At 38.4% G+C, this 15,743-nt stretch overlaps 1 long non-coding RNA gene and 1 pseudogene across 1 annotated transcript; one reads left to right on the forward strand and one right to left on the reverse strand.

Moving 5' to 3' along the window:
* LOC132619816 (adenine/guanine permease AZG2-like) overlaps positions 1–15,743 on the forward strand; it is a 46,993-nt pseudogene that overhangs the window by 14,882 nt on the left and 16,368 nt on the right.
* LOC132617389 (uncharacterized) lies at positions 330–5,575 on the reverse strand. The gene is made up of 4 exons (XR_009573720.1): positions 5,382–5,575; positions 2,250–2,327; positions 2,004–2,086; positions 330–780 (listed from the first exon to the last, which is right to left on the reverse strand). It is a non-coding gene; the product is annotated as an uncharacterized LOC132617389 (long non-coding RNA).

Below are 15,743 nucleotides of genomic sequence, written 5' to 3' on the forward strand. Positions count from 1 at the left end.
TTAACAATAGTAATAACTAGTTATTCTTTAATATAATCCTTCTATATGGTACAAACAATCTCTTCACGTCAATCATGAATCTTTTTCTTGCAAAATTTATAGTTCTGGGTCTTTCTTTTTTGCCAAATATAAACTTATGAGTCAAGTATTAAATCTTATAAACATTGAAATCACAAACTAGAAAATGAAATCCTACCTTCTAGGTGAATTTGAGATTTAAAATAAAAAATTCAAATTGAAGTTGAAGTTATGTTCAAATGTCATAAACAAACATAGAAGTCCCGATTTGAAATCCAAATTGCATGGCCAAACGGGCCCTAGTCTCAAAGTATTGCAGCAGTCAAAATGATAATTTGTGAAGCGTTGTAGCATAACGGTTGCACATAAAGTGCAGCTTAAAAATGATTGTACAAAATATAAGACCCAGTTAGGCAACAGTTTAATGCTGTACAAAAACCGTTAATGAGAATCTGGACATAGCTTCTTTTTCATTCCTCTTGTATCTGCTCAAGAGTAGTTCTTTTGGCATTTGGACTTTCAGAGTTTGCGTACATCAAATATAGACTGCCGCTGACTTACAAGTTCAAAAAGACATTCATCTCCAGGATTCAGGCGATAAAGTGCAGTGACTATCTTCCATCCACTTGTCAAAACATCAAAACCTAGTCTGCAATGATAAACGGTAGGCCAGATTCTTTTATCCGTTCCTCAAAGCCAAATAATGCAACATTTACGCTTTCCCGTTTTCATCAAAAGGTCTCGCCAGGATTCTGGTAATACCTGCACATGCATAAAGGAGGTCTAAATTCAATGAGAGAAAAAAGGGATACACAAACTGGGAAACAATGAGTGTCTTAGCCAAGTAGAAGCACTCATTGCAACGTAGAGCGGAAAAGATTCTCCAAAGGCTAAGAAATATGCCTAAAATCACACTAGAAAAGAACGACCAGGGTGGTCAGGTGATTAAAAAACTGGAACTCGATAACATCATGTAATGTGAGTGCTGCTTCACATGGTGTTGAGTTGATGAAAGGACTAGAACTCAAAAAAAAAAACAATGTAAATGTTGGTCTAGCTTCACAAAAAAGTTAATGATCCTATATGACATCTTCCCCTCTAGATTAAAAACCAAAGAAGCAATATCTCTTATCTGCAAATAGAAACCTAACAAATGTCTGCACACGTACGAGTTGATGGAAATCAGCCAGTTGCTTTGATTAAAAAGAAGTATAGCAAAGAGAGGTCTTATTAACCAATTGATTCATCTATTTCGAGAAAATTATACTTCACGATTACTCAAAGACATCAGCAATCAGACATACTCATTAACTTCAGATTTAAAGAAATAATGCCATCATTGGTGTGTCCTGCTTCGCAGGCGCTTAACTTTTTTTTGGTTGATAACCGTGGTATCTAGGCCAGCTTGCGCGCACCTCGACTAATTCCACGTGATACCTGCCACCTCCCACCAGCAACATGAGGTATCTACCAAGGCTAGAATAGATGGGGAAAAATAAAAGGCACTAAACTTGAAACATATTTATAGTTGACCAAAGTATTATTAATAAGTTAAAGTATGTCCAGTGTGATTTCGAGACGCTTATTTTAAACGAACTAGAGCCTCAAAAAAGACAACAGTTTAAACCAAGTGTATGAGCTTGCAATAATCATTTTTATTATATATGTATTTTTCCTTTCAACACTTGAGTTATAGAGTAATCATCACTTCACTTCGATCTTCATGAATTTTCAATAACATTTTGCAGTGTTTCCAAAGGTGTCTTGACAAAAGCATCATTCCCTCTATGACATCTTATTAAACACAAAAGTTTGATGAAAAGAATGTCAAAGTGCATGCATCTTCGGCGGTAGACTCAAGACTCATATAAACTAAAGCAGTGTATATGCCAGTATTGATAAATATTCACAGAGAACGTATCAAATAGTAAGATTATTGCAATCCACCAAAATGACGGAAGGATAATATTTAAATAAGGTGTTACCTGAAAATCTGGACCCGGACCTCCAGATTACATGCATAGCTCACTTTTGATGACTTTTTTGTTGCCATTTGCCGCCTTTTCTCCTAAAACATGTACATCAGTAAATCACAAAGAAAGCAGGAAGAAGACGCTCGAAGGCAGTCAAAGCACAACACCAATATGCATATGGCAATGGGCAGTTACGAAAAATGACATCAAAGTTCAAATAAGTTGTAAAGATATATAAGAATGAATTTAAAAGCATACCAATTATCTGTCTAACAGGACAAAATGCCTCTGTTGCTATCTCCTCAAATTCTTTCTTCACTAGTCTTGTTTCCCTAGCTGCATGTGGCAAAACATTTAACATGTAGAAATTCAATAAAGTCACAAGATAAGGATGTCTACTAGACAATCAAGCACCAGACAGGCTTGGCTGGAGGTAATCAGGCATGGCGTGAGCTTACTAGAGCTGAAAAATTTCTGGTTGAAGTTCAGCTCTGTCAGGAAAAAAGAAGCTCAAGGTTGAGAAGTTTGATCAATAGAACCAGCAATTTCATGCCAAAAGCTCTAATTCCTAATTTGCAATTTAGCCAACCCACCAAAGAAAGGAGAGAATTTTGGTTTAGGGGGAGTATGCCACATCTAACTCCTAAATGAATGACCAAAATTGTGATTGAATCCCTTTTTATACAAAGTGTCAATTGCTTCATCATTGTACTAGTCTTAAACTTATCTCTCTTGCATCAGAGCCAGTATTGAGTTGATTCTAATCTCATGCAAGCCTCGGTGACTACGTTTGAGGTGCTATTGAAATACACCCTTTTCTTCTACAAAAGAGAATACAACAATAGAAAATGAATATTTTAGAAACAACCTTAGTACCAACTACCAATACAATCGTACCTTATCCTTAGACTCCCACTTTTGACTTATATCATCTTCTTCTTAAATTCAGACAAAAAAAGGTGACACAAAAGATGTGCTTTGGATATGTGATTGAATTCTATAAGAGGTAAATGTTTGTTCCATTTTGGAAGCAGCAAGATTGTCACGAAGGACTGAAAGGTAGGTTGATTAAGCCGGCGAGGGGGGGAGGTGAACCTCAGGGGCTTGTAAAGGGCACACGTGATAGGAAAGGCTCATCTATTGAGGATATGGTTAGTACAATCATTAAGGTAGGAATCATATCACAAGTTATCTCATATATTGGGAACTCTTACTTAGCGAATCCAAAAATTTCCAAGTAGATTTTTTTTTTAAAAAATTTCCAAAATAAACAAGAAATCCAGTACTTAAAATGAATTTCAATCATAAATTCAAATTGGAGAAGAATGTAAACTTAAAGGTGGTTGTTAACAACATTCAAAAACCTCTACAAATTTTGAGTTGCAAGAAATACGAGAAGTTTCTTAATTTCTTGAGATTCATATATTAGGACATAATCATTAAGAATATTATACCCAATACTTTTTTGATTCTTTTGACTTTCAACACGACCACTCAAACTCAAAGTGGGTTTGATTACTGCTTACTTTGAAAACAAGATATACTCAAAAGCCATTTGAATAGCGAACAAAATTGTCAGAAAGAAAAGGGTGGTGTAAGTGTTTCCCCATGAAATTCATAGGTGATTGCGCAGCCAAAAAAACAACAAGTGCTTCTTACACCAAAAAGAGGTACTGGGATGAAAATCTATGGAACATCATCGACTTAGATTTAATTGACAGTTGAAGAGTAACCCAAAAAGTTGTTGGACTAATGACAGGAAAGTTTCTATAAGAATAGACCGAACAGAGGCAGAGCAGAACGGAATGGACCAACAAGAAGTTAGGCGTTTTTAGAATTACCAAGAAGAAACACAGTGCCTTTTGGGAAATTACCAAGTAGTTCTTTTGGCATCTTTTGGATGAGAATCTTTGGAACATCATCGACTTACAAGTTGTTATAAGAATATACCGAACAGAGGCAGTGCCGACCAGAATGGACCAAAAAGAAGCTAGGCATTGTTAGAATTACCAAGAAGAGACACAATGCCTTTTGAGCAATTACCAAAAAAATACTGACTACTGAACCAGTCATTGGAAAGAGGAGTTGTCCAGCAGGAACGCCACCAAAAAGAGGTAAAAATAGTAAAACTTAAAAGAAGGAAAACGTTCGCAGAATCGACAGTGTTAGACACTAGTAGGTGAAAGCTACTTAACCAAGATCATGGAGACTCTGTTACCAAGTAAAGAGAAAACTTTCAATGAAATGGGATGTCAATAGATAAAAGAGCTCCTTATATAAGATAAGGAATGTTTCTTGAGGAATTCCGTATCACTGTGACATCACCATTAAGGATATTGTACATAATATTCTTAATCATTTTCCCGATGATCAAGAAAATCAAATTTACAACTTTAAATATAATTAGAATTACAAAATACCCCCAGTTGCTTTGAGGGAAACAATTCATTATGAAATAGATACTGCTGAACGTAGTGTTGAAGCTAAATCTTTGATGACGTCAAATATGGAAGGTAGAAACAACATTTTCACCGGAGAGAACTTGAGAAAGTCGGTGGAAAGAGTTGAAACTGAGAAAAAACATGAGAAAAGTAGATGGATAGGACAAAGAAAAGAAAACCAAAGAAGGGTTTTACTGATAAGTACTGGGAGAAGAGAGGAAAATCATTTTTGAAGTTGATGATTGAAGAATAAAATTTAGGGTCCTCCAACACATACGCTAAGGACAATAATGCAATTTGGTATACAATTAATCAACAAAAAGAACAAAAGGCTTAGTTGTGCTCATGATCCTACAAAGTTGAGCTTTATGGAATCTAAACGCGACCTGAGACTGCATTTGGCCAGCTCAACATAACGTGAGAAAAGTTGAGCTTCAATTGAGCCCTCATTGCCTCAACTACATAGCCCTAATATGTATATTCAAGACAACACAACAAAATAGACGTTATACACGCTGCTACACAACAAGTAGTACTTGTAGATGCAGAAGCAGATATAAAATTCAAAGCAGAGAATAGCGTGAATTCTGATATGTCACGAATAAACCTATGGCAACTCAAAAAAAGATGTATAGTTAAAAGGGTACTAAAATTAATGAAGTAACATTTTGCCCAGAAAGGTAACATAACCATGACTCTTCAATTTCTAGGATAGCGCCTCACTAAAATCGGCTACATGCATCTTATAAGGCCAAATCATGCTAACAATCAAAGAAGAAAAATAAATGTTGCTGATCTTTCCATTTTTAATGTAGCTCATCACTCAAATCAGATTTCTCTACATAACCCTATTTTTGCAAATCATGGTTATTAACATACAAAGCAGCTAAAAATAAAAGAAAAAATGCAGAACTAGAAATCGAAAACAATGAAGAAGAAAAAATTATACCGTCTGAAAACAGAGTAGACAGCAAGCAAAATTATTAATCTCTTCGTTGGGTCAGAATCAAAACCACCTTTTCTCACTTTCGTTTTAAGTTGCAGAGTTTTCTCTGTCGCACGGTTCGGAAAATAGCCTTTTTGTTCCTTTTATATATCCATCATGTAGTAAGGAATGGTTATTAGAAATAACAGATAGGCGCAGAGTTGTCTATCATGATCATGAGTCAATATTTAGTGGTATTACGAAAATCTCTATGTTATAAATTGTGGCACGCTCAATACACGTGCACAGCTTTTAAAATTTGTTTCAATGTTGAATATAAATTCTTTAAATCAATTAACTAAATGAATTTTTTTTAATTGAGAAAAAAATAATTTTCACTCGTAATTCTATTTTTTTAGAACGAGTTGAAAGCGTAAGCATTATTGGAGAAGACGAAGCATCAAATTAAGATTTATCGAGCTTCCGTAATAGAATGTGATTTTCATAAAGTTGGTCATTATGTGCCATAGATTGTATTAATCAAATCAGTAATGAATTGTACAAAATAAGATAAAACTTCATTGACAATCCAAATAGGGGAAGTGTCAAACCAAGTAACTTCACTACATAGTGATAATATAAACTTAGCTAACTTATGGCTAGCCGATTTTTTATGTTTTATTTTACTCCTTTCGGATAAAAAAGAGTGTCCACTTACCCTTTTTTTTAGGTTAAAAAAGAGTGTCCATTTACCAAATCAAGAAACAATTAACATTATTCTTCAAAAATTGCCCTTATTAAGTGTTAAGTGATCAAATCACAATACCTATTTAATTAGGGGTAGTTTAATCAAAATTACCCCTAACAAGATCAGCAAGTAGAGTAGAGCATGATTCATGCTGCATGAAATATCTAGTACTGAGCACTAGGTTTAAACACAAACATTTCAATCTTGTTTGGCATCTGCATCCTTCTCATAAAGTTCAAGGATACTGGACATTGATCACTCCCGTTGGATCCAAACGCACACGTAAGTATACGCGGTCGTACAAATAATATAGTGATTATATAGAATCGGATGTCGAACCCACAGAGACCTATGACCAATACTTTCACGAAAATGAACTATTGCTACTAATTATGCAAGTAAAAATAAAAGCTTTGGTTGTTTTGTAAACTAATACTATAATCTAAATAACTAATAATGTAACCAGAATTTGTGCTAAGAACGTATTTGAGTACTGCTTTTATCAAGATTTTAGAAGTATTCCAGGTTCGTAGTTTGTTCACCAATCCTATTGAGTCGTTCAAGTATCACACCTTAGCAACTTTGTTCACAATTATCAATTAACCGAATTATTAATCTCGTAGTGTTCTCCCGAACCACTACTCGTTGATTCAAGATAACTCGCCTCCTATATTCCTATGGTATTGACCTATCAAGAATGCAATAAGAGCACGACATGAAATTGATTGCGGTAACTAAGTATATTCCTATCCTAGTAACAAATCCTAGCCCAACTATAGGGATATTTAGATCACAATCTCGTTACTTATTCTCCACATTAACAACGTCTTTCCCAAGCACGTGTATCAATTATTAAATAGAACTCAACTGTTGCGCAAACAATCAAGCAATTAAGCACAGAAGTAAAGAAGCAATTGCATACGAACAAGCTACTAAGATTGAAATACTTTTCAAATGTCAATATTCATGGCTAAGCCACAACCCCAGAGTTACGGTGTTTAGTTACACATGATTCGAGAATGGAAGCAAGAATCCATGACTAACATAGGGTTTCAATGTAAAGAAAAATAATAGAAAAGGAATAAAACCTAGAAAGAGTTTCACAAGTCTCAAAATTCGTCCAAGCTGTCTTTCTAATGTTAAAAACAACTATTTATACAGTAGGGTAAATATAAGATAAGTTGGCCCAATCCCGATCCAAGGAGGACAACTGACGCCGCTTGTGCGCTGGCTATGCGTCGCATGGCCAGCGCATGATCTCCTCTGTGTGTTGCTTGTGCGGCGCATGGACAATGCATGGCATGTCTGAGATTCAGTGATAGGGTTTTTGTGCGCTGGATGTGCGACGCATGGCCAGCGCATGAGACCCTTCAGTGGTCGGATTCTGCCTTCAAGTGCTGGAAGTTCCTTCCCAACATTCAATCAACGTGCAAAGCCTCAGAATCAATCAAAAACTGCTCGAAATACCCTCCATTGGTCCTTATTGTACCTATTCATACAAGCATACCAACATAAGCTCTTATACAACAATTTGCATTCAAAACTGTGATTAAAGTGCTAAGAAGTGAAATGCAAATGACACTAAATATAGATATTTGTGCCAAATATGAACACCCCCACTTAGACTTTGCTCGCCCTCGAGCAACCACTTATCATACATTCCGTAGTACTTTACTTATCCATGCCATTCAAACAGGTCTACATCAGGATTCGGTGGATATGAAAGTTTCGGAATTGCATTAAAACATACACATTGAGCCACTTCTCTCAAAATTCATGCCAACTGCTTCAAAACAAAATTTTCTTACGCTTCCAAATATTAGCAACCAAACCTCTAAAGAAACGATATGTTTAAAAACATGCATATGACTCCAGACACCACTCAAAACACAAAGAGTCTGCTACTTGACCGAGTGGGAGTACTTCACCCATCTCCTATCAATTATGTGTCCTCACCCAAAAGAGAGTTGTCCATATTTCAAACAAAGTTCGCGACATATTTCAATGGACATAAGTTGAACACAAAATCGCTCACTCTCACAAAGAATATCCATTGCTCAAACATGACGAACCATAAGCTTGCCCGTAGTGTAACCGTTCTACAAATTAGAGTGAGATGAGTTTAGGATCACTTAGGACTTGTATGGTTGTAACGTAGGCTAAGGGACGGGTAGGATATATTTTGGAAATAGTGACTAACCTCCCTAAGAACTTTTAATACCTCACAACATAGTTTATTTAGCACCCTCCTTCATCAACCATGAATTTCAACCACACGCTACCAATTCTATCCCGTCAATCAATCATTTATTTTCTCAACTTTAAGTGCCATCCTATTTTCAACTAGCTAGTGGGACACAATATTAAGAAAACAAATCACTAACTGGACAATTTCTATTTTCTGTTTTCAGTTCTGTGTTTTTTTTTTCATACATACTTCCCACTACTAGCATTCAAAACACTCAAGCGCACCAATATCCTTCCTTTCAACTTCATTCAATGAACCCTCCCTTAGATTCGCATCCCAACTCCAATTCCACAATTCGCTATTAAAAGTGCCTAAGGAGTGAACAAGGATAAAAAATTGGTCAATAAGAACAAAGGGGGTAGGCTAATTGGCTGTTGTCAAAAGAAAGGCTAAAGGCTCAATGGGGTTGACTAAGGATATATAATTACACAAAAGGTAGGCACGCGACGTTTCGAAATTTGGCTAACAAAGAAATGCCTAGATCACTTCCTAAACTTCTTACTTAATTTCACTTCACGAACACACCGGGCAAGTTCTAGTCATCACTGTCAAGCATGGATCATACAAGACTTTCCTCACAACACATAATCAATACAAAACAGATTCATACAACTATCCAATCAAGCAACTATCACAAATTATGCCAAGTGGGTCATACATGAGTCAATACAATTCACTACAAAAATGTTTCAAGAGAGGTTTCTTCTTTTCGTGCATGCTTTTAAAAAGTCATCAAGAACAGCTCATAGTTTTCACATTCCACCACACCTGAGCATCTAGCATTCGAGTGGTCTAACAGGCTTGACTCCTATGACTCTATTTACCAAAACTAAACAAAAAATCTAACCCAGTTCAAAGGTCTCCCCTTAGGAAAGAACCAAGGCTATAAGAAAACTCAAGGGGGTGAATGGTGTGTGTCACTAATGAGGGACTCAAAAAGCTACAGATAAAATCTTAAACGATAAAACTCAATTTTGTTTTTTGACTCTAAGACTAAAACCAAAAAAAAAAAAAAACTACTAAAAAGAAACCTATAGCACTTGATCACCATCCTCAATCTCAAAAACTGTTAATACAAGGGACGTATTTCCCACCCCACACTTAAATCATACTTTGCCCTCGAAGCATATAGATGAGCAAATTTAAAAACAAAGCAAGGCAAGAAAATACTCCCTGAGGCCCACTAGGGCCTAGTCATCCTTCTCCTCATCCTCAGCCTCGCCATCAGACGGCTCGGCCTCTTCTTCCTCATCATCCTCAGCATCCTGTGCCTGGGTTTCTTCTTCACTCCCTTCCTCCATCTCGACTGCTAGAAGATCTGCGGAGCACAATCCCTCATCAACTGGCAGCTTGCCCTCCTCCCCAATGAGAACTCGTAAGTAAGTGGTGTGAGGGCACTCCGCAAACACACTAGAGAGTTCTAACTCAAATTGCTCACTCGCGATCATCGCAATCTTATAGATTTGTGCCAACACAGTAGACTGAGCCGATCTTTCTTAGGCTGGAGTCAAATTGAGTTTAGTGCACTGTTCGGGGGACTTGACATTAGAGATGTTGATCATATTATCCATGCACTCAAGCACCCTGTCATGCGAACTCTCCAAGTGAGGTGCCAACTTCCTGAAGTAGGCAGTAAAGGTATTCCCAAAGCTCAGCATGAGGGACTTTCCCTCTCTAATGTGTTGCATCTCCCTTAGCATCCAATAACCAATGTTGACATGTTGCCCCGTCAAGAAGAAGTATACAATGGCTACTCTCTCCTTTAGCACAGTCGTGAAATGATCAAGTGGTATGATACGGTAGTTGAGCAGCCTGAGCCACACTCGGGCCTCCTTCAGAAAATCACGCATCAGCATTGTCTTGTTCAACCTGGGGTCCTCTCTATATCTGGCCCACTTGGACTTGGAATCTTTCCCACATAAAGTCTCCCGAATGGCCTTGTAATTAGGCCTTTTGATGAATTCAAGTAGTGGTCCAATGGGACAATCAGGGACCCCTAAATGTGTACACAAGGTGGAGGCTGTTAGCGGCACATACTCACCCCTTACTTTTACCGACGGCTGCATCTCACTGTCCTCTGTTCTGGCAAACTAAAGATTGGCATACATCTCCAACACCATGTCAATGCTCACGGGTCCCGAATTCTCAAAGACACCCTGCCAGCCCATTTCCATTATTTGATTGTAGATCCCCTGAATTTTTTTCTTCAAGGACACTTTGTTAACGGCCATTTCATGAATGTACCCATCCTTCAAAGGAACTCTTTGTACCATTTTTTCGCACTCCCAATCATTATAAGATAGGGACGAGGCCTCAGAGGAGACGCCCAAGGAATGGGGACTACCGGTTGCTTGCTACTACGGGTTGTTGCCCCTTTCTTGGTGGCAATGGCCTTGCCCACTCTGGGTCTCATTGATCCTTGCGGGGCACCCGCCTCATCAACTTTGCCTTTTCCTTTAGTTATGGTTGTACCTGTAGAGATTCACAACACAACCATCCAACATTGTTAGCAAATTTAACCCAAATGGGGTCGTGAAACGACCCCACACTTATTGCACACACTTTACTTTATCGTCCACAAGTTAAGCCCAAGTGTGGGGTCATGAAACACCCCACACTTACTACAAACTATGGTGCAAAAAAAAATTGAAACAGAGAAGTTAACTAATCTTGAGACTAAAGCGAACAAAGTTAACGAAACAAAAGAAAAAAAAACTATTCTACAAAACAAGGAAAATCATGTTGTTTTCGACTTATGGGCATTAATGGTGACGCCCCAAGGTTTCAACTGCTGTTTCAAGTTCAATTGCTACTCAAGACTTCACAAAAATCACAAGAAACTTGGTTTAGTAATTTTTTCAAACACCTTGTGAGCATAGAAATATCCCTTTGAGTTTTGCAACAATGGAGGGTGGAAGAACCCTTCATTTTGTTTGGGATTCATTATTCTCTCATCAAACAACAATATCAAACACAACAATACAAAATCCCCACCCCAATTTTCCCAATCCCATAACCCTAGTTCATCATTCTTACCATCAATAAAAAGGGGGAAAAGGGAATGGGTTTTCATGGAAAAACTATGCAGATTGATTACCTTTGTTGAGATGTGAGATAATGCACGCGAATTCCGTGAGGATGGAGAATATTTGGGGAGGGTTTTTAGGGGTTAGGGGGTTAGGGACGAGTTTAGAGAGAGAGAGAGTGTTTGTGAGAAGTGGGGGGAATTGGGGGTTTGGTCCGTGTTTTAAATCTTTAAAAGAATTCGAACTGGGTCGACCTGTGCGCTGGTCATGCGTCGCATAAGTAATGCACAATACCCCCACCTCTGAAGTTTGTACTTAGAAAAAAAAATTCTCTGATTGCCATCATGCGCTGATCATGCGTTGCATGTCCAGCGCACAAAGAGCCCATTCCTGAACTTTTTACTTAGCCAAATTTTTGGCTGTGAGTACATCTCATCCGCTAATCATACGACGCACGACCAGTGCACAAAACACCCCTTTTTGAATCTTTTACTTGGCCAAATTTTTGGCTCTGAGTGTAGCTCATGCGCTGATCATGCGACACACGACTAGCGCACAAAACACCCCTTTCTGAACTTTTACTTAGCCAAATTTTTGGCCTGCTCACCTGTTGTGCGACTTTTGTCCGACGCATAGATAAAACACATTAACAAACCTGCACTCGATTCTTACTGTTTTTCATTCGTTTCGAGTTCCCGTTCCTTCCTTAGCCCTGCAACATGAACAAACATGGCATATATGCTACAAAAGTTGGGTTTCCTCCCAACCAGTGCCTTAGTTAAGGTCGTGGCACGACAATTTTTATACTTTTCTTTTATTTTGAATTGTTACATTACACACTCGGGTTGCCTCCCTGGAAGTGCTTGAGTTAACGTCGCGGCACGACGTAGATCCTTTCCTACTCATCATTAAGGAGAACTTACTCCTTCTCCTTGTCAAAGTTACCGCCCCAACATCGCTTGAGACGCTGCCCATTCACCAAGAACTTGCGCACCCCATCCATGGTTTGTATCTCGACCGCACTATGGGGTGTGATTCTAGTCACCATAAATGGTCCAGACCAACTGTTACACCTCGGCAAAACTTTCCGTTGACGTACAGTGGATAGACCAACGAAGGGACGAAGTATACGATGTTTCAATAAGTAAGAAATAGCATTCGATGACCCTAATTGAGATTGCAAAGACATTCGAGGCACGGGAAGAAAGTTTGCCAAGAAAGACAAGGTATATGTTATGTATCGGAAGAGATTTACGAGTAACAAGTTAATGATGGCTTAATGATGTTTTGCAGAAGAGTTATAATGTCCCTTAGATTGTGAATGAGGTTTTAAACAAGTATTAAGAAGGTTCCATAAGGATTGGAGATCAAACGAGTCAACAAGAATGAATTTCGGAAAGTTGGGCAACATACGGTCCAACATACTGGCCGTATGTTCTGCCCAGAATGGGACCTTCACTAGACCAAACATACGGCCAGACATACGGCCAGTATAAAAGATACAGACTGTATGTTCTTGTCAGGACAGATTTTAAAAGTTGATATAAGGACCCAATCTCATTTAATTCATTTCATTCTTTCACTCCACACTTCAAGAATACTCTAGAGAGCTCTCCACACTTCTTCCACAAGAACCCAAGAGAAATTTATGATCAACTTCATCAAACCAACAAAATCAAGTGTAAGAAACTCATTGAAGTTCATCCAAGCCAAGGAATTCCATTGGAGGTGAATTAGGGTTTTGGCTCAAGTAAAGTATTTCCACTCAAGGCTCATTTTCACACTATCTACGGTAAGTTTTATGATCATTCCATGTTGTTTAAGTTAATGAGAGGTTGAAAGACTTGGATTGTAGAAGGAGATAGAAAATGGGTCATGAATGTGAGAATAGTGGCATTTGAGTAGTAGTTTGAAATGAGTCATGAATATTGATATGTTGTAATTATAAGTATGTTATAAATGACATTTAGAACATGGGATAAGCATTATATGTGAGAAAACGTAATAGTGAACTATGACCATGATTATGGAGGAATTGAAGTGAAATTGTGAAATGTGGATAATGTAGAAGAATGAAATTGTTGGTTATGATGTTGTGAATGTTATTATAGACGTTTGGGAGTTGACATATGATATGAGGAAAGTTGTATAAACAAAGGAAATGCTGCCCAATTTTCTCTAGTATTAGTAAGCACGTTCATATAATCGATTAGGTAATGTTGATGCGAATTCTCTTGAAGGTAGAAACGCAAGCATTGAAGGAGAACGATCAAGCGATAGAGTAGCTAAACGAAAAGGTATGTAAGGATAGTCCCTTCCTTCCAAGGCATGACTCCTATGGCATGAATTCCCCTATTTTCCCATGACTTTCTTACATCCTGGAAATTATGAGTCTATGGTTATAAAGAGCCTCACATGAGATAGAGAAACGAGATATGTTATGAGCATGATAGTGATGATGACAAGTTAAGTCTAAAGATCCTAAAGCCAATGATTCTAACTATGATCCATTGATGTTGTTTATTGCATACACTCACCTTATATTCTAATTCCTTCAAGGTGAGGCAGAATGCTTATGAATGCTCCATAATGGAATCGGGGGTTCACGACCTTATGTCACCCCCATAAAGTATAGTTGTCTTTGAGTTCCTATGTATGTATTATGATAAGAGTATGACAAGATTATGATAAGCCTATGAGAAGTACATAATGATGATATTACACCGCGCCTATATGGCCGGGCAGACACCGCTAAAGCGGGCAGCATATACACCATGTCTAGATAGCATGGGCAGACACCACTAGTGGGCGGCATGAGATGGTTACCCCGAACGCGGGCTAATGATGATCACAGCGTACCTATATGGTCGGGTAGCTTATATAGATATGCATACATGATATGATGATGTTTATGAAATGAGTTAGCATGTTTCATTTCTATCTAATTGACAGACAGTCACGAGTTGTTCTTCATTTGATATCTCCCTATTTCATTGATTTATTATTGTTGTTGTGCCTTACATACTCAGTACAATGCTCGTACTGACGTCCTTTTCTTTGGACGCTATGTTCATGCCCACAGGTAGACAGGGAAGTGATCCAGATTCATAGGAGCTACCAGCAGACTTGATAGCACTCCATTGTTCCGGAGGTGCCATTGCTTATGATTTTGTGGATACATATTTTGGGCACGACGGGGTCCCGTCCCGTCCATACGTCTAGTACTCCAGTAGAGGCTCGTAGATACGTATGTGTGGGTAGTATGGTCTCACGATTCCCTCATTGTATATATTTTATTTTGATACCCAAAGGGCTTATGTATATAAAGGTAAATATGTTTCAAAATGGAAATGGCTTTCCTATGATTTTGAGTATGAAAATGATGAATGAATGCAGGATGAGTGCGATGGGTAATAGTATGAGCGGTGCTCGGTGGTTAGCCCCGGGTACCCGTCATGGCCCCTAGTCGGGTCGTGACACCAACGAGACTTAAGCTTTCCCAGAAACAACCTCAGCCTCGAGTTAAAGAGTAGTACCTGCTGCCCTGGCGCGAACTCACGATGTTGGATATGCTTGTCGTGCCATCGCTTAGTCTTCTCCTTGTGTAGCTTCGCATTCTCATATGCCCCCGTCTGAATTTATCAAGCTCGTGTAATTGGAGCAACCTCTTTTCTCCCGCCAGATTCATATCAAGATTGAGCTTTTTGATTGCCCAATATGCTTTGTGCTCTAATTCAACCGACAGATGGTACACTTTCCTATAAACTAACCTGTAAGGAGACGCTCCGATGGGGGTTTTATATGCTGTGCGATACGCTGACAAGGCGTCATCCAACTTCATTTCCCAGTCCTTCCTATGAACATTCACAATTTTCTCTAAAATTTGCTTCACTTCTCTATTCGAGACCTCTACTTGTTGGCATGTGTGTGGGTGGTAAGATGTAGAGACTTTATGCTTCACCCCATACTTTGCCAGAAAGTTCTTCAACAAACTATTGCAGAAGTGAGCACCACTATCACTAATCATCGCCCGTGGGGTTCCAAACCTTACGAGTATGTTCTTTCGCACAAGATTCACCACCACCTTCGCATCATTGGTTGGAAGAGGGACTGCCTCTACCTATTTTGAAACATAGTCGACAGCAAGCAGAATGTACTTGTTATCGAAGGACAGTGGGAAGGGACCCATAAAATCAATGCCCCAGATGTCAAATATCTCTACCTCCAATATGTTTGTGAAAGGCATCTTATGCCTCTTAGAGATGTTTCCCATTCGTTAACATATGTCGCAACTTCTAGCAAATGCATGAGCATCTTTGAAAAGAGTGGGCCAATAGAAGCCAGATTGTAATACCTTAGCCGCA

This window comes from Lycium barbarum, chromosome 11 (assembly GCF_019175385.1).
Source record: "Lycium barbarum isolate Lr01 chromosome 11, ASM1917538v2, whole genome shotgun sequence".
NCBI classification, from domain to species: Eukaryota; Viridiplantae; Streptophyta; class Magnoliopsida; order Solanales; family Solanaceae; genus Lycium; species Lycium barbarum.